Source organism: Parasteatoda tepidariorum, chromosome 3, assembly GCF_043381705.1.
Source record: "Parasteatoda tepidariorum isolate YZ-2023 chromosome 3, CAS_Ptep_4.0, whole genome shotgun sequence".
NCBI classification, from domain to species: Eukaryota; Metazoa; Arthropoda; class Arachnida; order Araneae; family Theridiidae; genus Parasteatoda; species Parasteatoda tepidariorum.
In genome coordinates this window covers 20543298-20566269 of record NC_092206.1, presented here as the reverse complement: position 1 = coordinate 20566269, position 22972 = coordinate 20543298, and the positions used below count along the sequence as shown (strand labels likewise).

The 22972-nt window shown below is 28.7% G+C and overlaps 1 protein-coding gene across 4 annotated transcripts in view; it reads right to left on the bottom strand.

The window, feature by feature from the left end:
* Positions 1–636: 636 nt before the first annotated feature.
* LOC107454132 (toll-like receptor Tollo) overlaps positions 637–22972 on the bottom strand; it is a 107010-nt gene continuing 84674 nt past the window's right edge. For all 4 annotated transcript variants that reach the window (XM_071178401.1, XM_071178402.1, XM_043041148.2 and 1 more), the window contains one exon: positions 637–1019. The gene's annotated coding sequence lies outside the window, so the exon portion shown is untranslated. The remainder of the gene's footprint in view (positions 1020–22972) is intronic.

Below are 22972 nucleotides of genomic sequence, written 5' to 3'. Positions count from 1 at the left end.
TTTGCAAAAACTGAGAATAAAACAATGATTTTGATAAATTCCTTGTAGGTGAGAAAATGTCGCCAAATTGGCGAAAAAAAAGTTTAATTTTTAAAATATTTAAGTTATTTGTCTGTTCTAAAGCCCAGATATATCTTCAAGGCAAGATAATATAGTTTAAATTCTTCACTTTGCTTCAAACATAAGGCACTTAAACTGCTGCTTTTTTTTTTCTTTTTCTTGGCTAAAGAGCTTCGAAAAACCATGTTAGGTTTATATGTTGTACAAGATAATTTTGAAAGGTGATTAATCTGGTCGCCAAAGGAGACTATGATAATATGAAAGGCTTGGGGCAATAAAGTGATAAGTCACTTTTCTTCCCCAAAAGTGACACTTATGCATTAATTTGATCCTTACTATTGTTTTCAGATAGTTGTTCTAAATGTTTCCAAAACTTCAGCTAGATGTCAGCACAATACAGAGAAACATTTTATGAATGCCAATAACGTTTTCTTTCTTTCTTTCTTTTTTTTTTTTTTTAAACCAGAAGAATTTGATGATCTTTAGAACAATTTGAAAAATGTGACTTGTCACAACATTGCCCCAGAATCTCAATGTATTAAATAAAACCATACACATTAAATCACAACAGTGGCATTTTTATTCATGACATTTTTATTTATAAAACAAAATTCTCATAATACGCATTTGCTTATTATACACAGACGATTTCTAGGATAAATAGGCTATACAATTTCTTTCCTATAAGAAGAGACGCAGTATACCAGTTACAATATAACTATTTCATTTGAATACGCGTTCCACAAAAAGTACCCAGTTCTTTTAACTGGGAACAGGTATTAAAGTTCACCATTGGAAGGATTACAAAAAGTTACGGAAAAAGCAGAAACAAAAACACCCTTTTTATGGAAACATTCAATCTTACAAAGTTGACACAAAACAAAAATTGGAAGTCTAAACAAAATAACAATTTTTTCTTATGAAATTTCACGGGTAGAGAGTCTGGTCAGTTCTTCTCTCTGAAAAGAAAAGAAAAAAAAATATAAATAATTGAATTAACAAATATCCAAATATAATACAGTATGTAATAAGTGCTATACTGCTTAAATTACAGATAAAATTACGTTAAAAATATCTTCACCCTGATTGCAGCATCGGTAAAATCCAAAAAATTCCGAAGCTGTAAAATTTTATAACGTAATTTTTACAGTAATATTTATTTAATAACAGTGTTTCAAAAAATATTGCAAAAAATTGCGTTAAATCAGTTTTTCTTCTTCTTTTCATTTTATAAAATTTAAAGGTTAAAATGGATTTTACGGCAAAAAGTACTGGCACCATGTGCTCTAGAAAACCGTTGTTCATATATGTGATGATAATAAAGCAATAAACAGCAAGAAAATTGTCTTTATTAAAAATAGTAAAACAGCAGAATTTTTTTTTTGTAAAATTATTAAAGATTAATTCTCAATTCCAAATGTAATAAAACAGTAAAAAAAATTAATCAATCAAGAGAATAATAAAACTGTTGAAAAAATTATTTCACCTATCAAAAGATAATTTTTGTAAACAATAGGATATTAGATAACGAAAGAGCGCAAAGCTTTAAAAAAAATTTACGTTAAAAGAAATTGGCATTGATTTGGTTCTGGACTTAATGCGTATAGCTTTGTATCAAAACTTTCATTGAGAAAATAACAATTGAAGTGGAACAGTTATAAAAACTTTTATAAACGATTTCAAAATGACATATTGATTTATGTTTTTATTATATCATTTATAATATAATCCTACTATGACATATGAAAAGTAAGCAAAATATATTTCCAGATAAGTTATTTCTCAAGCAGTGATAGGATCATAAAATTAAACTTAAGCTTCTAAGTCATTTTTAAAGTAACCCCGCAGTCCAAATAAACGGACTAGCATAATAAACAAAATGTATGAATATGGCAGCAAATAATTCAATTTTTGAATTATAGCGTCAGTTTCAATTTTTTTTAGTGAAATAAAAGCCGTAGCACTGAAACGAAAACAAACAGTGGGTCCTCAGCAATAAACCATCGAGCTCATTTTGTATATATGAGCCATTTATTCTAAAAACAGCAAACGCAAAAGATTCGGAAGCCATTTAAACTGATCGAAAGCTATAACTGTAATTCACAAAAATAGCTTAAGCAAGATAAATAGAAAAGAAACATTTAATTTTGACCCACGCGTTACTTTCCAAAACTAATGAAATTATACTCGCAGGGAGGACATGTTTTCCAAGAAACTATTAAACATATGTTTGTCATCTTTTTCAATTTGGAACTTTGAACTCCGGGCATTTAATCGAAGCAACTAAAACTTAGCACTGTCGGCTAGAAATAATTGGATTTCAACTACAGTCAGGCTTTATCGATATATCCTGGGCCCAATATTTTATTAGTTGGTTCATATTTTTAAGATTTTTTCTGGAGTACAATTCTCATTTCAGAAGAGAACATACTGCGGTCGAAGTAGAATGTTTTTTCGCCCATTTCGTGTTCCATTTTTTTTCCTCCCAATTCATTTTGTACTGTTTAGAATTTTTTTTTTCTATTTGGTTCGAATAAAAGTCATCAACTAGAAACGTAGAGTTTCTTTTCATTTTGTTTGTTTTCGTTATGTTTTAGTTGATGCCATGTTTTCGCCTTTTGTTTGGAGTCGAGGGGGGTGGGAGAGAAAAATTCTGGAGGGGGGAGTAGCAGTTTCAATCTTTCATGTTTGTTCGTACCAGTACTTTTTGAAAGAGAACACATATTGAATTCCATTCTTTAATATTTTTTCGTCCGGCTATTATTATCTTTTTCTACTTAAGAAGGAAAAAAAAATATATCCATTCTCTAATGGATGCGGCTTTCAAAATTAAACTATCCAGTTTCTTTACTTATATTATTTGGTGAGTGAGTAAATTTAAAGACGGAAGATTACTAGAATGTTTTTAAGGGTTTCTTTTCTTAAAAAAAAATATTTTGGATTATTTTTCTTCAACTAATATTTTAGCTGCAATTTTCGTTTGATATTTATAACTGTGTTATTATTAAGAACTTTTCATTATATATTTATTAATAAGTATTTTTAATTAAATTGATATCAAAAAATTTTAAAGTAAAATATTTTTATTAAACCAAATATATTTTTCTCATCAGAAAACTCATATAGATAATCAAGATTCTTTACGAACAAAACTATCGCTGCAGAAATGATATATGGCACTAAGTCCTACCCAGATCAGTACCTATTTATAAGGCATGCTTCTGAAACTATTTTTTGTACCCTGCATATTTCTAGGAAATTTTGTAAAGAATCGTAAATTTAAGAAGCAGAGGAAACAGAGAAGAAATGAAAAGCATTCCACAGGTAATCAAACTGGTTTTTCTGCTTTCAGTTTTCCTCCGTATTCGTTACATTTCTAGAGCGGTTTTTCCATATCAATATTAATTTATGACCCCTGAAGTTTTTTGATTTACTTAATTTGTGGCAAGAAATCTAAAACTATACATTAAGGGCAGTAATTACGGAAAACTCAATGTTTCTAGATAAGTAATCTTAAATGCATTTCTTTTTTAACTTTAAAGTGGTAAACAATTGTAACTAAATTGAAAAGTGGGATAAATCAGTTTAAAATTTCAAATGTAAAAATTTTTCTTCTTAAGTTATTACTTGCATCACAAACAAATAAATCTGCATCCTTAAATTATTTGCACCCTGAAAAATATTTTTAGTTATACTGAAAATCCAATAAACACACTTTGGCATTAATAATTATCACAATCTTATTCATATCCAATCTATTTTACAACTCAAACAATCTTTGTTTTATGGAATATCATAATTTATTCAGTAAGAAATTAATCAAACAGACCTAAACTCTAATATGCAATCTAAATAAATATAGAAATGACATTTTATGAAATTCAAAACTTTGCTCAGAACACACACACCCACTGAAAAGAATCAGAGTCTAACTCAATTTAGCCTTCTTCCTCAAAGAGATAGAACACCACTCTCAGTTGCCACAATAAATTGGATTAAACGAAGATACTGACAACAGAGAGAGAACAGTTCGATCACAACAATAGATTCGGACAGAAAGTCCAAATGTTACTGTCGAATAGTTCTAATGAGATATGTAAGGTTGAATTACCAAAAGAGTGCCTTCTATATCGAATTTGTAAGAATTCTGATGAATAAAGTTCTGTAAGAGGTTTGTATAGAATTAGGATGCACGTTTTAAATGTTCGAATTTTTTTTTTTTTTTTTAAATTGGAAGCAAGTTTTAGTTTAATCTTTTGTAATCAGTATTTTCAGCTCAAATTTAGACTACGAGCTGAAATTACTTAATGGATAATAGTTTATAGTGGCGTTTCAAAGTAGAGATGCATATTGTTAATATTTGAAAAGCGAAAAAAGATATTCGAAAACTACCAACAAGGTTCAACTCAAATCCTGGCTAAAATTTGAGTTGAAAATAATTATACTATTATAGATTATGGTAAAGTTTAAGAGTTAGGATGCGTATTGTAAATGTTTAAAAAGCAAAATTATAAATAAATAAATAAATAATTAATTAGATATTGAATTTTTAAGTTTATTTAAATTCGTTGATTTTTTTTTCAATATCTAAATCGAATTCATTTTAATACATTTTTATGGAAAAGGAAATAACAGACATCATTAAAAAACGAGTGAGTGAGGCTGTGGGGCTCATGCAGATTTAGACTTGACAAATTCATGCTCAACGGCATAATTATAGCAATGTGGTCAGTACTGCGCATAATGCCGCCTTTACTTCCCTTACAGGCTTGTACCCGTCGATATGAGGCTGGGTGTGCTTCATGCCGCCATTAGGAATCGAACCTCAGTTCTTCACAATGGCGACTCAGTTCGTTCAGCAACTGAGCCTTTACGGTTCCTTGTGCATTAAGTACTTGTTCCAAAACTTGTTTATAAAAAAATACGCAAAAATTTTAATTTCAAGACGGAGAAAATATTTTGGTAAAATTACTGTACTGAATGGTACTGTCATTTCTGGTTCCAAAAGCAAAATATACGGTATTTAAACAGTTCATTTGATAATGTTTTCGTTCATATGTTACCGGTTTACTGGAAATTCTGCTTTTCAAATTATAGTTCTTATCACACATTTAATAAAAAGAATGAAACTGAAAAGTAAATTTAACCGAATAAATGGTTTTTATGCCATGCTCTAAGATACCCTGATAATATAATCAAATTTAACCACGTTTACAAAATTTTATAACATATGATAAAACCAAATTTTACTGCCAATTTTACCAAAGCGCTTCGGTAAAAATTCCCTAGCTTTTTAAGTATTCTCTTAGAGCCAGAAACACGGTAAATTTTACCATATTCTGGTAGCTTTGATCACTTTTTTTCTCAGTGTGCATTAAAAACAATTATGAAATCATCGCCTGTAAACATTTTGAAAAGAATTAAAATTAAAATCTTAATTTAATTATTTCATTCAAAATAAGCACCACTCAAAAGTCCTCATTTTATCCATACAATACCTTAACGCCATTCCTCGCCCAATGATTTGAAATTAAACTCTTAATTTCATCATAAGTATTAAAAACATAAAGAACAAAAAAAAATTATAACAATAAGATATCCCTTAACTCTCTTAAGGAGTCGGTAAAAGACCCGTTTTTAACTTTCATCTTTTTTTCTTAAGCGCCTTGTCTTCTACAATAAAGAACTTAATTAGGAGATAGACGATATTACGTTAAAAATGCGAAGGCATTTTTCGAAACTGCGCTCTTTAATAAAGGTTATTAAGAACAGAACGAGCGGATAATTATACAGTTAAGCTTCTTTTATTGCTCCCAAGCGATGTCCCTGTGATAATATTTATAATTGGTTTCGCCCCACGTAATTGGTCCTCGTGGGCTCCGCACATATTTGAATTTCATATTATCTTAGAACAACTCTTAAAAACAGAAAGATATCAAAAAATGTCAAGAGGTTCGAGGATATCGAATAATAAAAATGTATTAAATTTTAAAAGGGGGTTCGAGAATATTATGGGAGTTTATTTCTTCTTAATTTGGGCAACTCTGACAAACACAGCTGTTGTTCTAGAATAAGGTAAACTCAATTTTTGTACACGGAAAGGGTTTTAAAATTTTATGAAGACAACAAAAATATTGTAAACAAATAAAAAACAAATATTAAAATGATTTTACATCTGAATGGGTTAATATTAAACGATTTCATAAGTTCTTTATTTATTTACCTGTAACAAATACAGCTGTTCTAGCTTTTTTTCTACATTATAAAACAGGTTAAAGTAGTTTAATTCTGTATATTATTAGGGAATATGTAAGAATACATACATAGTGGAATTAATCTTTTACCCGTAAGTATTTTTTTAATTTAAATTTATTTCATTTATAGTTAAAATTACCCAAAGATAATTTTTTTAACTATATTTTTCTTTATGAAACATGGAAGCAAATTCTACAAGTCTTGAAAAAATATTAATCATTCATAAACTATTTATTTGATTTCATAGAATATTGAAAATGAGCTTTTATCTATGCATACCCAATATCAATTTACAACTACATATGCAATAGTAAAAAATATCCTCTTAATTGGGAAGAAAATTAAAATTTAGGTAAAGACATTTTCAATTATAGAAAATGGTAAGAAAAAAATATCAGAAGAGCGTCAAATGCAGTAATGAAAGTTTTGAGATTATTTTAATGGATTTTGTAAGGAGAAAACATTTCTGTCATTTACAAAAATTATGCTTTTAGCTTAATGCAATGGGAAAATGATGAATACTTTATTTTTTAAAAAAATAATAAGATATTAAAAAAAAATATATATGGAAAAATTCCAATGAAAATGTGTAGACACGATTGCAATCAAGGCTTGGTTATTTTTAAAGTACCGTTTTTTTTAAAAGACGCTTTTTGTGATGCTGTTACCCGAAAAATAATTAAAGATTTTCAATAAGTATCATAAAAAAATCGGAAAAAAGAACGTCTATTTCGGTTTGAGTGTAAAGATTGGTGGATTGGTATTATGGCATAAAGCATTTTAAGAACATTTAGTTTTCAATGTTTCAGAATGTGATACGATCTACAATTGTGATTTCAATAAAAAAAAAAGTTTTATTAATACAGATTTTTTTTTAAAAAAAAGCGTTCTGATATTTAATTCATTCAAATAATTATTAACTCATTAAAATATCACACAACATAATTTTTCCAGTAGGCCATTCTTCTCAAATTCAACAAAATATTACACAAGGAGTTCCTCCATTAAATTTATCTCAAATTCTTTAAAATATCATTCAAAAATGTTCTTACACTAATGTAAGCTAACTTTCTCAAATTCACTAAGATATCACCTAAGATATTCATCAATTAACCCCTAGCAGTCCGAAAGTATTTCAAGTTTAATTTCCACCAAGTATATTTATAATAATTATATATTTAATTACTGAATAAATAACAAATTTGACATCATTACGAGAAAAAAACGCTAAAATAATTTATTGCCACCATTTACGCAGTGTTGAGCACAGTTAGCAAAAGTGCCGTGCCATTTATATGGCCGCATTTGTCCATTAAGAGTTAAACTAATCTCAAATTTTTAAATTATCACTCGAGATGTTTATCAATTAACCTTTAGCAGTCACGTAATATTTCAAATTTAATTAACATCCGATATATTTATAATAATTATATACCCAGTTATAATTAAACACTTAATTAAAATTCTATACTTTATAGTTGATTATTGTAAATTAAATTAAAGTTGAATAAATTACAATTTTGAGATCAATGAGAAAAAAAAATACTATAAAGTATTCTTGCCGCCATTTACACGCCATTCTGCTTATATGGCCAATTTTCTCAAATTCGCAAAAATATTACTAAAGCTGCCCATTCTGGACATTTCAATTTCTTTAAAATATCACTCAAAAATTTCTACATTTGTTTTCTCATGTCCACTAAAATATCACTCACGATTTTCCAACCTAAGTTAATTTTGTCAAATTCTTTTGACTTTCTAAGACAAAAAATTCTTCAAATATATAGCCTCAATTATTTCCCTTTTTTATAGCATGGAAATTAGGCGAAGGGATATCAGATTAGGTGATGACCACAGAGCCAGACAGGATTAAATGGTTTATGGACATCTTATATCCATTATGGTTTTTAAAAGATATAGCCCTGGAAAATTGTGGGAGTAAGAGATCAAAAATACAGTTATTATTTTTTTTAAATATAGTTAAAAATTATTAATGTAACACAAATGATTTACAAATGTAACAAAACAAAAAAATTTTTTGTTTTGTTACGTTTTGTTAGAAAATAAATAAAAATTAAATTCGCTAAAATTTAAGAATACAGCGTCTGACGGCAGAGTAAAAAAATAAATAAATAAATAAAGTGCTAATGCCATTCACGTAAGGCAAATACAATATAAAGTTGAAGCAAAAAAGAACTCGAATTTTCTCCCGTAATTTCACTCAAATTAGAATAAATATTCTGAGGAAAAAAGATTAAACTCAAGAATTCCAACGCGCCTTTTTTTTTATTTCTAAAAATAAATGTTGATATAATTGAAATTACTATTCACATGTTAAAAAGGAACATTTTTCGAGACAAAATTTAAATATCAATCTGAAGAAGAAAGAATTCTGTCTGAATTGAAATTCTTCATTCAGTTTCAACAAATGCAACGTGCAAGGTCGAAGAATGGTTGCTAGAATAAATATTCGAAATTCTTTAACGTGATGAAGTGTTATTGATTCGAATACCAAAGGAAGAGGAATTCCATTTTATTCCAGTATTAAGCTAATGCGAATTGACAAAATCCTACAAGAATTAAAATAAAATTAAATCGATAATAAGCTTGTTTTTTTTTAGCTGACGTAAACAAGTTTTTTTTGTTTTGCTTTAGCATTAATTTATTTTTACCTATTATCAATACTTTTTATCTAGCCCATGTTAAAATGGCCAATTTTGAGATATTCTTACTAAACCGAATTTTAAAATATAAATTTGAGTACTCTATTATTCTACAGTTCAAATTTTAATAAATAATTTAATTCTGACGTGGTTGTTTTTAATAATAACTCAGGAAATTCAATTTTAGCTGTTATTATTTTTTAATTTTCATTTTTTTATTGCTACATTTTGTATAAATTTAGAAGAACTATACTTTAGAAAAGAGAAAAAAAAAATTAAGAAAAAAAAATTACCCCCAAAAAAAGAAAATTCTAGTTAAAATGAGTATTATGGAAGGAGGTACAGTACTCAAAATAATTTGAAAAACAGTACGATTTTTTTTAAATAAAATAATACTTCATATGAACAATTTGTTTAAAAAAAAAACACATTGATTTGCAAAGATTGCGATCTTGAGGAATGATACTCAAACCTTAACAATAATCGACAGATCAAACAACCAATTAGAATACAGTAAACTTGGTTGATCATGAAATATGTATTATTATTNGTACGATTTTTTTTAATAAAATAATACTTCATATGAACAATTTGTTTAAAAAAAAACACATTGATTTGCAAAGATTGCGATCTTGAGGAATGATACTCAAACCTTAACAATAATCGACAGATCAAACAACCAATTAGAATACAGTAAACTTGGTTGATCATGAAATATGTAAAATTATTACAATCAGATTATTACAAATTTCGATTCTTTAACTCCTAAACATATCTAAACATACATGTAGTCTTGTACACATCCTAAACATAAATTCAAAATAAATTAACTGGAAATATAAGTTATTTCCAGTTAATTTGAACACCTATTCAGAAAAATAGTGTATGTAATGCAAGTAACATACGTTTCCACTCTGTTTAGCAAACTTCCGCCAAATTTACAGCCAATATCTCGTGAATATTATGAATGATGATAATCTGAATAACCTTCATTAACGTTTTGCAAACTTATTCATGAGAAAGGTTCGTATTCAAAACAATGATTTCTTAATGAGCCACAAACTTGACTCGAAATGATTGCAAAAGCTTGAGGTTTCTGGAAATTAGGGATTCGATCATTTTTAAATCGAGTAAACAATGTATCTTTCACACTTCGTTACCTGATTTTAATAAAGATGAGTTTAAACTCCAGTTTTACGAACGATGCAGTTTAAAGAATGGATTATTACGAAACGAATCGTTAAACCCGTTAACAAAACTACGAAAATAAAAATTGCTAAGTAAATTGAATTTGGGTACAATGGGAACATTTATTTCGATTCAAAACTACCGATTCAGGATTTAAAAATAATGAATTAAAATCAAGAAAAAGTTGTTTAGAAAGCATGAAGCACATTTTTCTTTTAACAAAAATTCCATACCCAAGATCCAATTTTAAAGTATGTAACAATTCATAATATTTGAACCATCATTTACAAGAAAATGATTAAACCTTGTTATAAATCAGCTAATGTCACTGATAAATTATTTTAAGATTATTAAGACTGGTTGTAAATTAGTTGACGTATTTGACAATGTTATTTTTATGAGCAAACATTTTTTTCAATAATAATAAATCTGCGTTTATCAAATAATTTGGCGTCCTAATTATAAATGCAAATTCATTAGTTTCTTTTGGTTTAGGAAAAGTACAGTTAAAAGCTCATTTTTACCTTCAATTGGCGTTGTTTTAGTTTAAATAACGAAATAATTTTAAATGTTAAATATTGCCGAAAGTTTTACTTAAAACTAATGTGAATACTTAAATTTATGCATATTTTATTTCAAATATAATTTTAAACATTTTTGAAGTAAAAACTGAAAAAAAAAATAATAATTCAGACTGGCTTTTTTTTAAAACTCACTTACAGAAGAAACTTATGAGCGTACATAGTTCATTTTATTTTTTTATTATTATTATTTTTTTTTTAAGATTTTATTCAATTTTCTTAATGGCACATATTCCGATTTCATTCGAGAATGTAAAATACCCTCACGTAGCTTATGAAGTTTTGTGATATTTTTATCTAAATGTACAATGTTAAAAAATATGATTCGTTATTAATGCCTTTTGTACGCTGATAACTTAGGGTTAAATAGTAAAATCATTCTGAATTGTTCTGAATTCATTCGAGAATGTGTAAAATACCCTCACGTAGCTTATGACGTTTTGTGGTATTTTTATCTAAATGTACAATGTTAAAAAATATGATTCGTTATAAATGCCTTTTGTACGCTGAAAACTTAGGGTTAAATACTAAAATCAAGGCTATGACACGTTCCTATATGTCATTACTTCTAAAGGAAGCCAAACGTTACAAATCTTTAACGGATGATAAAACACGACCTCAAGCAAATAATAATCCGGGCAAGCACTTTCCATGAAAAATTCCTCCTCCAAGAAGAAGATGATATATTTTCCATTCTAGCGTTCGAAAAGTAACAACTTATTCAGGAAGAGATTCCCAAGGAACGCTCTGTTTCTCATAGTTTCCACCCTTTTTCGACCGCCCCCAACTACTACAGAATAACAAAAACGGAACTAATAATTCTTTATCCGTCGTAAGAATTTAACATTCGAAAAACGACTTCACACTTCGGAGTATTGAGGTGATGAGGATGAAGAAAAAAAAGCTAAGACTGAGATGATGTTGAAGTGGGAGGATGGATCTGGATGACGAATGATGGTTTAGGCTCGATTGATGACGATGTTCACGCCCCCGCGTGCAAAAGGGATGAGAGCTTTTTCGCGGGAGTCAATAATAAACACGGAAAGAAAAGATTTTGAGAGGTCATTAGTTCTTGAAGAGTTGTTTCAGTTAGCGTTCGAAAATTGTTGTACTATCCGGTTGCAAGTCAATCAAAACAATCGCGCTATTCCATTAATTCGAAATGAAGGATGCGTATCACATTTTAACTACTAATGGTCCTTCCACAACAACGAAAAAGGTTTGTGGGCAAACTGTTTAGTTGAAGAAAGAAAAATTGAATGTAATGAGCCATGGTGAGATTTTTCAGTACAAGATACCTGTACGATTAGTTCTGCCTATTTTATTCTTTACTAGATAAACAGTAAACTATTTTTTTTATTTCCAATGGCAGATTAAGGACAGTAACAGCATACATAAACATCTAATAAAAATAAGAACAGAAACAAAAGATGCTGTAACAGAGTCTATTAATCACAACATGTCTCTAGCTTCCCAATAGCGTTCAGTGATAGAATTCCTGCAAAGTGCAGAGAGCGGAGAAGGTGCGTGGAGCCAATGTCCTCACCAGAACTGCAAAGAGTGCATACCGGGGAAGGAAAGATACCAAATCTAGACAGATGTTTCCGCAGACAGTCATGACCGGTGGACAAGCGGAATTCAGCCACCGATCTTCGTCTTGGGCCATTTCGCAAATTTAGGATGGTAGCCCTCCAAGACTCAGCAGAAGTACGGTCGATAAGTTCTTCATGAGCACAGGTCTTAAAGGTCCTCTTAATAAGCTGTTTGATGGAACAGAAGGGCATAAAGTGCGCAGAAGNTGGCCGAAGCGTTGTAGACAAATCTATTATGCCGGAGGTCGACATATTGAGAAACATCGCTGAATTTATGTAATAAATTTTGGAAATAAAAACATTCAAAAATGATCCCTATAATTTTTTGTTACCCTGTATATTGGATGAGATCATATTCATGTCAGATCATATTCGATGATTATCGTTGTCGATAAAAGTCGTAACTTTACTGTATTTTATAATTATAGAAAATTCGATACCTATCGTAAAAAATTGCATGCACGATAAATCACGAGTATAGTTTTACAAATAACTCAATCATGAAGATTAAAAAAAAAATTGTGATTTATTGTTATATCATAAAGCTTAATTTAAGATGTAGGCTCTCAAAAATACATTTTGATTTTTAATTTTAACGATTATCTGGTATTTTAGTTTATCTGGTGCTTGTTTTTTTAAGTCGATTTTTTAATTTAAATAAATTCCGGGATTCCTAAGAAGTGCAAAGAAAGTCAACTTCTAAGAATTCACACACATTTCATAGATAAACTACTGTACTGAAACAGGACAACTATTGAAAACCCAATTTGTAAAAAAGGAATGTTTTTTCTGTCTTGTTTCAAGAATTGTCAAGTTCTAACAATTAGCAGTAGGTGCCGAATACGATCAGTTGAAAGGCCTATCAAGTTATATAGCATTTCGAAGCTTTCTGCAAACAACCACCACCACTAGGCTAATTAAAATCTCCAATTGAGGCTTATTGCAGTGAGTTAATGTACTTATAGGCTATTAAAAAATATTTCATCACTGCTCAATTATCCTGTTTCATTTCAGAAAATTCGCAAGAAGTTCACAGAAGCTATACCGATTGACACATGTCATTCAGGTAACAGTAGGGCAGATTTGTTGGCCACTCTTTCAAGGGCACCATATTAGGTGGGCCAACGTTGCTCCCACAGGTAAGGACAGATAGTACAGAGAATGAAAGAACATACATGTTTTGTCTAGGATTCGAATCCAGGACCTTTCTGATATGAGGGCAGATCCCTCACCACTACACATTCTGTAGGTTGTCTAAAGAAATATGGGCTTATTGTAATAGGTTTTAAAACAACAAACATACTGGAAAATACTCAATGAATATCCAATTAGCCTCACATATGTTTCTGGTTTTATCAGTTAGCTTACGACAAATAGAAATCGAAATATAGTTACCTAGATAAATAGACTCAAATTGTCTAATAAAATATTAGTTAAACTAGTATCTAAAGAAAATATCATATACTCACAATTAAGAAATGTTTGATTAAAAAAAAAATCAAAGTAAAAATATATACTTAACATTGAATAAATGGAGATTTAAGTAAATAAAAATAAATCCAAATCAATTTTAATAATTTTTTATCGCCGCTTCCTAAAACTCTATATTCTTACTTTCTAAGAAATAACATTTAATTTAACTAAAGATTATGGTAAATCCACAAATTTATTCATTTATTATTGTTTTCTTGATAAATATTTTCTTTTTTTTATATATATTTTTAGTCAAACAGTAATAACGTTCCCAGTAAGTTACATTCTATACGAAAATAAAAATTAAAGAGTTATATTAATTATAACTTTTTTTCTTCGTTTTATTTCTAAACTTAATATTTTGTTTCATTTTAAATCTTCGCTTCTTCAAAGACACTGCCTATAACGGATTAAGCATTTAAAAATAATCTCAAATAAAAACAAAATTAGTTCAAAATAATCCAAAAATAAAAACTAATTAAATCAAAAATACTTTAGAAATACCCATCTAACTTAATTAAATTATAAAACGCTGCCAAATTTTAATTTTTTTTTTGTCAATGAAGGAATTTGCACGTATTTGAAATCTTAATTTGTAAAAGATATCCTAAAGAAAAATTAATTTTGAGTGAAAAGCCTTGTTAATTAAAATTAATCCGGGTTTTGTAAGTTAACAAAAAAGCATCATGAAACAATTATAAAATCAATAGAGATTTAAAATAACCGCTATTTATAAATGTAATTTTTTAACACAATCTAAAATAAAAACTTATTATTCCTTAAATTTGATTAAATAAGTATTAAATATGAGAATAAAATGAGGGTTAATAAATTAAAATATTCTACGGCATGAGACGCTTTAAATCGTAAACAAATGTTTTAGTTACAAAATTATCAAGATCAAAAACTTAGAAATTTAGTAAAAATACAGCCTAAATATTGATTAAATTCTTTTCAATTAATTCTAGAGCAAAAAAAAAAAANAAAAAAAAAAAAAAAAAATAGCAATCTGGGCCATATTTTATTAAAATAATCTACAATGAGATGCTTTCACAAAAATATATTCTTGAATTAAAAAATTAGCAATGAAAAAAGACTTTGCGATTAAATCAAAATATAGCTTACTTGTGTCCCATCTGCGCCTAAGAGTTAACCGAAAACAAATATATTTCCCTTAATTCGCTGTAAGAAATCCTTCAAAAAACAAAATTTAAAAAAATAATTATTGTTTCGCATTATTAATTACTTTCAGAGTAAAACATCAATAAATTTGCCTGTATATATCATTAATCTATGTTAAGAATTTTTTTAAAGCAAATATACTTCCTTTAATTATTAACAGCAAAAATATTAACGAAATATTAACTTATTTAAAGTATATTAATTAATTTTAGAGAAGGATGCTATTAATCTTGACAATATACATCAGAAGTTTGATTAAATAATTACAAGTCTAAGGTAGTACTTACGGATATTTATTTGTTAATTAAGGTATTTGGTAGATCTATAAATCTCACTCCCAAACATGTTTTAACGCGTCATAAAGGGGATAATATTTCACGTTAGATCGCTTAAGCGTTTGGTAAGCAATGTCCAGATTCAAGTCGCATATGGTACCATCCGGTTATAGTTGACTAAAGCCAAGCAATAATTGGATTCCCATCACTTACTTTCCATCTTTATAGTTTAATTAAGATTAAATTAAGTACGGATCCCTTCTGGCGTGAACTATGCTGATTAGGTTATAGTTAAAGCATTTGTTAATGTTATAACAAAGATTTTATAGTTTAATACACATAAATCCTAACCTAATGCAGGGTATTAGAATTGGTCAAAATAATTGTATGAGTTAAAATACTTTTTTTTTCGTATCTTCAATATTCAAAAATAGATTTTTAATATTTTATAGTTAACATGATTTTGTTAATAAATGTAAAGATCACTGCATTAACATTTTATAAGTATCCCATATATACCATTTGTATCACACTATTATTATGAATTAATATATAAATACTAGAATGATGAAAAATATTATATGAATATATAAAAATTTGCAAACATATCTGTATGCATGAGTTCTTTCAATCATGACATTTCTGCTTAAACTTAAGTTTTGAAAAAAATTTCAGTATTTTATTGTACGTGTTAGAAATGTCTCATGTATATCATTGAACACCGTCACTATAAATTGTTATATAAATCTTAGCATGAGAAAACATAGAAGTTATTGTGTACAAAAATGTGCGAAATATGTTTTTCAATTCTTTAAGCACGTAACAACAGGTATTAAATATAATTCTAAAAATTAAGAAAGCAATATGTTATCATAACTTTTAGAATTATCTCAAATACATAATTTATATGAAATCGGCATTATAAAGTAATACATGAACCCTATCGTGAGATAACAAAAAAAAATACTTAAAAATGAGCAAACATGTCTGTGCATATGAGTTTTTCAACTATTTTTTAAAAAAAATCATAAGTAAATTCTCGTTATTTAAATTAATAGGAAATAAAATTATAATATGTTATAGTAAATGTATTTTATACAGGAAATAACGTCATTATAAAGTAATATATAAATTTTAGTGAGAGGAAACATAGAAGTTATTGTTTGAAAAAATGTGCGAAATATGTTTTTTTCATTACCTTAAGCAGAATCGTAATATTTGATCGATAATAATAATATATTAATATGTCGATAAATCGATAATATATTATTGTAACCCTTAGAAATGTTCCATGTATATTAATCGTATAATGCCGTCATTATAAATTGATAGATAAATCCTAGCGAGAGAAAATATAAAGCATATGAGAGCAGAATTTTCAGCACTTTAAAAAAAAAAAATTAAAAAAAACTAAAATAGATTCATAGCATTTCCTGTCAAGCTTAATTTTCATTCAACATTATGATTTCAAATTATGCGATCTTACATACATTTCAACTAAAGAAAGTGAACCTTATATGACTTTCTGTTCAGAAATATTGATCCCATTGTCTACATAATAGTGTGCTTTCAACCATAAGATCATAAAAGCTACAGCAATATTTTACTTTTAGTATTACTTCAGAAGTAGTGAAATTCGCAGTATGCCCACGTAAATAGTTTTCCAAGAAAAATCTGAGAATATTCTAGAAAACTATTCGATTCAAGATGGAGTTATTGGAAAAGGAAAATGTAAGTTTATTTACATATATTCCCCAGTCCTTTTGATAGTAAAGTGGTACATTGATCTTTTCGTTACTCGTCTGTATCTGCTCAATATTTTTAGTTGAAATAGAATTCACTATAAGTAATGCATCAAACTTCCTACATTATTAGAAAAATCAGTTTAACGTTGAACAACAATAACGCTACCACAATTAGCTGTAATCTTAATGAGAAGTTAAGTTGAGTCAAGTTTATAGTCAAGTTATACAATTGCATCGTGTAATAAAGTTAAAAAAGAATGATAATATGGTTCCACTTAACACCATATAGTTGCAGTAAATTAAGAATATTTTATGGTTCAACGTGAATCAAAACCCGTAGCAGAGCAGGTAATATGATGGAGCTAGTTTCTGAGAAGTTCTAAATTATAATTTTAGAATGTTATGTGCTGTAGTGAGTGTTTAATTAAAAATCCAGGTAATATAAGAAAAATAATCTTTATTTAAATAAAAAATAATTCCCTTTTTCTAATGAAAAACAAGACTATAACGTATCCGATTATTTTTCAGACGATAACATCAGAACTAATTATAACAGCGGAAATACTCTAGGCGATGACTACATTACGCGTTCCAATTTCTTTACTTTCTAGTCTCGGGTAAACCACAAAGCATCTCTTTACAAAAACTGTTATAATCAGCAAATTCTGGAACAGTTCTAAATATGTCGTCTCCTTTACCGATTTATGTAAGTCTTTTAGCTACGGTGTTGTACCATTGCAAATAGTCTCATAACGAGTAAAATTCTGCTACCTCATGATAGCAGCTCCTTTTCAACTTAAATGTGAATCTATTGTAGAATTCGAACAAACCAAAGTTCCATGGTTCAATCCCAAGCAGAGGCAACGAACATCTCTCACAAACTCCTCCACAAGTCAATCTTACTTTCAAATAGTCTAAATTATACGGAATGAAACAATTGATTACCAACAATAAACTTATCTGATTCTATAATTTCTACAATTATTGTTCCATTGCTTTATTACTGAAAATTTGACAAAAAAAATTCTCACCATGAACGAAATAAAATAAGAACAATATTTTACACAAATTCGTTGTCACATTTGATGCTGTTCCAATAATTTTTTTCACAACAATAGTTAAATCTAGAGTTTTCTATCCAATTCAAAGATATTAATTCCTTCAATGTTTTGTTGAATATCAACAAAGTCTCGACTCGACACCTGTTCCATTTTTTTAACTATTGTCCTTTTCTAAAGTTTAAAGACATAAAAATTACAAGACAACAAAGCAGATACAAATTATGCTCTAATTCAATTTATTAACCTGAATTCATAAAACGTTTCAATCATTGTTAGGTAAAGAGAAAAAATTAACCTGAGCAGCAATAATTTGACAAGAAATTTTGTGAACGCGATGTAGGGTTTTGTAAAATTGACGGAATCTTACTGACTTAAGCTTGCTCTGCTCTAACATTTTCTCTCGCCTTATCAAAAAAGATCAAGATAAGGTAGTCAGATACGACAAAAGCAATTCTAAGAGCCCATTTCTTCTTTAAGAACGAAATCCAAAGTAACTGATTTGTCCATTTCCTAAACGACCTACATAACCATTTTCTGTAATGTGATGTATTAGGTCTATTTCTATGGAACTTTTTCAACCCTGAGCGTAAAACACACATTGTTGGCATTTCGAATTTTCGTTCCTTTTTCTTTTATTGGTACCCAGAAACAGAAGAAAATCAAGATAAATAAATAAAGATACATGAAGAAGTAAAAAGCATGTCGTTTTATGAGCATATGAAGTGTAATTTTCGAGAGAAAAAATAACGATATTGTCGTTGCGGCGGAGACAGAAATAGCACCGTTGTTTTTATTAGAGCCATTTCCAAACAAAGTTAGGCTTAGTTTCTAACAGTTGTTTTGTTCTTTATTGGTATCCTGATTATAGATCACAAAATATAATTCTTAAACTAACTTAGCTAATGATTTTATTGCAAGTTTAAACGCGTAATTTGACTGGAGAAGAGTAATAACTTTGGTTAAAAATAATTTTGGCAACAAATCCACATCTTCTTTAACCCATTCCTTCTGGAAATTTTAGTTAGACAGCACATTAGCCACCGCAATAACAAACACATATACTTTAGCTCTAACTTATTGAAAGAACAGAGGTTTCTAAAACTCCGTGGATTTTTAGCAGCAAATACTTTTATATTTCGAATAATATAGTATTTTTGAAATAAGTGGTTAGAAAACTCCTCTCATTTTTGGCGATTTGAAAATAAACGAATCTATACGTAAATAAACTAAGAACCAATTGCATAAAAGTAAACAAAAGTGGCTGTAACCCTAAGACGACGTCATTGAAAGCGAAGACAGCAAAATTTATCATGGTAACCAGAAATGGGTTATCAGCAAAACTGGAAGAATTTTTTTGCAAAATTAAAGAAGGAAAAAAAAAGTCATTTTTTAAAGATAACACATTAAGTCAAAAAGACCAAAAACAATCTAATTATTTACTGTTAAAAGTTTTGTTTCACGTTGATTCATGATGTTATTTCTTCAATCATAATACGCTGCCATGTTATCGATTAATTCGTAAGTTTTAGATACAATTAGAGTCAAGTTAATCGTATCCCTTCACGCTGGTTGTTTCTTGTCTCAAATTTCTTAAATCCCTAAAATATATATTGGCAATAACTTAAATCATTTGAACAACATCAACTCATTGAACGCGTTTATCAAAACTATTATCAGAATTTCATGAAACGTGAGAAAACTAGCATTAAAATTTAAGATACTGTTAATAATTAACACAAACAAAAAATATTTTTAGATGCTTAGACATTTTTAGATGCTCAGGATATCATTAAGTAAATAACTAATAGAATCCGAATTACTTCATGACTAAAGAACATCAAAGGCTTTAATACAGCTATAATTGTTTATAATTACATTTTATTGTATGTTAATGTCATTAATGAATGCCGATTTTATTGAAATGTCCAAATTAAAATGAATTAAAAATATAATTTCAATCAGTTCATGTATATTTTTCTTTATTTTTAACTCATTAATACTCCAAGCGACAAAACAGATTACATACACAATAGACCAGAAAATTGTATGACAATCCTACGAAAGGTTGCACTGATTCTGAAGTATCTATTTTCCTGCAAAAAACTTTCCAATTCTTTGTTTTAATCATTAAAAAGGAAAAAAATAGCCGCGGCAACTCTTAAAAGGATAGGCTTTTGCGTGTATAGCTCCACTCCATCTACGAGCAAGCGAATAAATCCTGACGCCCTACCCCCTCATACCAAATTGCAAATCGTAGGGCGTCAAAAAGAGCCCCCTTTTTCTTTCAGTTCGAAAGAATCAAGAACATTACTCACCATCCCTGTTCTCTTTCTTTCTTTTTTTTTTATCCATCTCTTCTTACGAAAGATTTACAGGGTTGGCCTGCCTCCCCCTACTACGAAGAAAGCCGATTCAAAATGTCCCTTTTGTAGAAGCCGCTATTTTCCCCCTTCTTATGCATGCTTAATTATCGGCGTTGTCCTTTAGCCTACCCTAATACTCACTCACAACGTTCGATCTTTTGTTCTAATGTTCTTTTATTTTTATGGAACAATGTTTTGGTATGTATTTATTCTGAGGATTAAGAGGGAGTCATCGTGATTCAGGCCCGAAAAAAAAAAGCCTCCGATCACCCCTGTGATTGGTTAATGCAGTAAAATAATTACTCTGTCCTTGCAATAATGTGGCGATTTGTAGTCTTGTGTATGTTTAACGGTCACAGCGAATGTACACACTCAAGGCGTCATTTTCTTCGATCTTTAGTATTTTATGGGGGTTGAGCATCTGGTGTTTTTCTCACTGAAGGTGTGTTGGCTCAATAATTCGGGAAGTTTTGATGGGATTCGGTCTCGTGTTTCATATGTTTGGTAAGGTAATTAAGGTTCTGTTTTTGATGGCTTCTCAAAACTTTTACAATCTAGAGTTGTTTTGACTGGCGCATAAGATTAATTCTTATTTTATATCTCTTGGTTTGTATTATTTTTCCGTTTTATTTGGATACGTTTTCCCAGATCCAGCTGTTGTTATCATTTAATTTATTAATAATATTTAAAGGGCTTTGACAATTTTATAATTCGAAACTGCAGTTAAATACTTAAATTAAAATTATAATTTAATATTAACATAAATCTTATTGTACATATAATTCGGTGAATTTGAAGGAAAAAAAAGGCATACGTGTCAACATTTTAACGATTTTATTTCACTAAAAACAATTTTTTTTAGTTCTTTATTTACAATTTAAAAAAAAATCTTGGTTTCAACAGGGTGCGTAGCCAAATTATTCAACCAAAAATAAGCACCTTTTAAGCACTTTAAAAAATATCATAATTTGGCAGGGTTGGAAAGTTTTTTACAATTGACTGTTTTATCTTGTTTTAACCGTCATGCAAAAAAAAAAAAAGTTTTGAATCATGTAAAACGAATGGCTACGGACTGACAATACACCGAAATAGATTGTGGTTGAATGAATTGTGAAAACGTTGAATAGAACAATGTGAACTGTGTCTTTTTGCATAATTTGCAGCGAAAATCAGCATGGTACACGAAAAATCTCATTTTGAAAAAGGGAAAATTAAGCACTTTTTAAAAACACCCAACGTAAAAAGCACCTTTAAGGGCTTTTAAAAAATGAAAATCGAAAGTAAGCACGTTTAAGCACTTTTTAAAAACGCTACGCACCCTATTCAATTACTTCTTAATATTCTTCTGGTTTACTTCTTATTCTTACAAATATAAAATACGTTTTTTCATAAAGAATGTTCAACCGCAAACAAATATTTATAAGAAAAGTAAATAGAATAATTTATTGAAATATTTTATTTGCATAGAGTTAGTGATGGTAAACCAGAAAAAAAAGTAAACTTCTCACTTTTACTTTCGTTGAATAAACTAAATAAATGAGAAAAACAGCTAAAAAGTTTCAACCAGTTTTTTTTTCGAATTTTTTTCTTTAGTATATACTTCCTTGTGATTACATACGAAAAATCCTTTTGTGAATTCTCCAAAAATAGTGAAATAACAGCGGTTACTTTCGCTTAGAAATATTTGGAGGGTGCCTGTTTTTTTTTATGCCTCTTTTTTTTTTTCATTCTTTTTATTCTTTTCCAAATGCACAAGACGTGTTATATATACATTCTTAAGGAAAATATGAACGAAACAAAATAGAAAATGGAAATATTATATAGTTTCCTGAACGAAATAAGAAAAGAGAAGACAAAATGGCCAAAAAATGAAAAATACTACTAGAATATTTCCTGAAAGAAAACTTTCTGCGCAGTACAAGAGGGAAATTTCAAAGGCATTGTATTGCAGGAAAAAAAAGTTCTATTATTCGATCAGCTGAACCTCGCTTTTTTTTTTCTTCTTTTTCTTCGGATAATTCATTTTCAATCTCAGGTTTCGATTTTGAGAGAATGAAACTTTGAACTGTAATTGCGTGCTGAAAGATTACATGTAAGAGTTAACAGAAGAATTCTTTTCTTCGCTTGCTTACTGAAATACGAAGTTTTCGTTTTCGAAAAAAGCGAACGATTGTAAACTTCAAATAGCGTCGTTTATAGTCAGGGCTTTTGGTTTGAAAACTTCCAGAACTTCACAACTCAAAATTTTATATTAATGTAGACCGTTTGTTTATTAAATCATTTTTAAATTTTTTTGGATTTATTTTCATATTTTAACGCTTGAGAGGGGTGTCAAATTTAGAAAAAAAAGTTACGAAACTTAGAAATATAATTGCTTACTGAAAGATTACCCGTTATTTAAGACTTGAAAACTTAAGTTAGAAGTTTCCGTTTTCGAAAAGGGAACAGTTAAAAATTTTCAATAGCATCGCGTCTGAACAGAGGTTCTGGTTTAAGAAGTTCAAGAACTTCTGAAAAACTAAAAAATTTATATT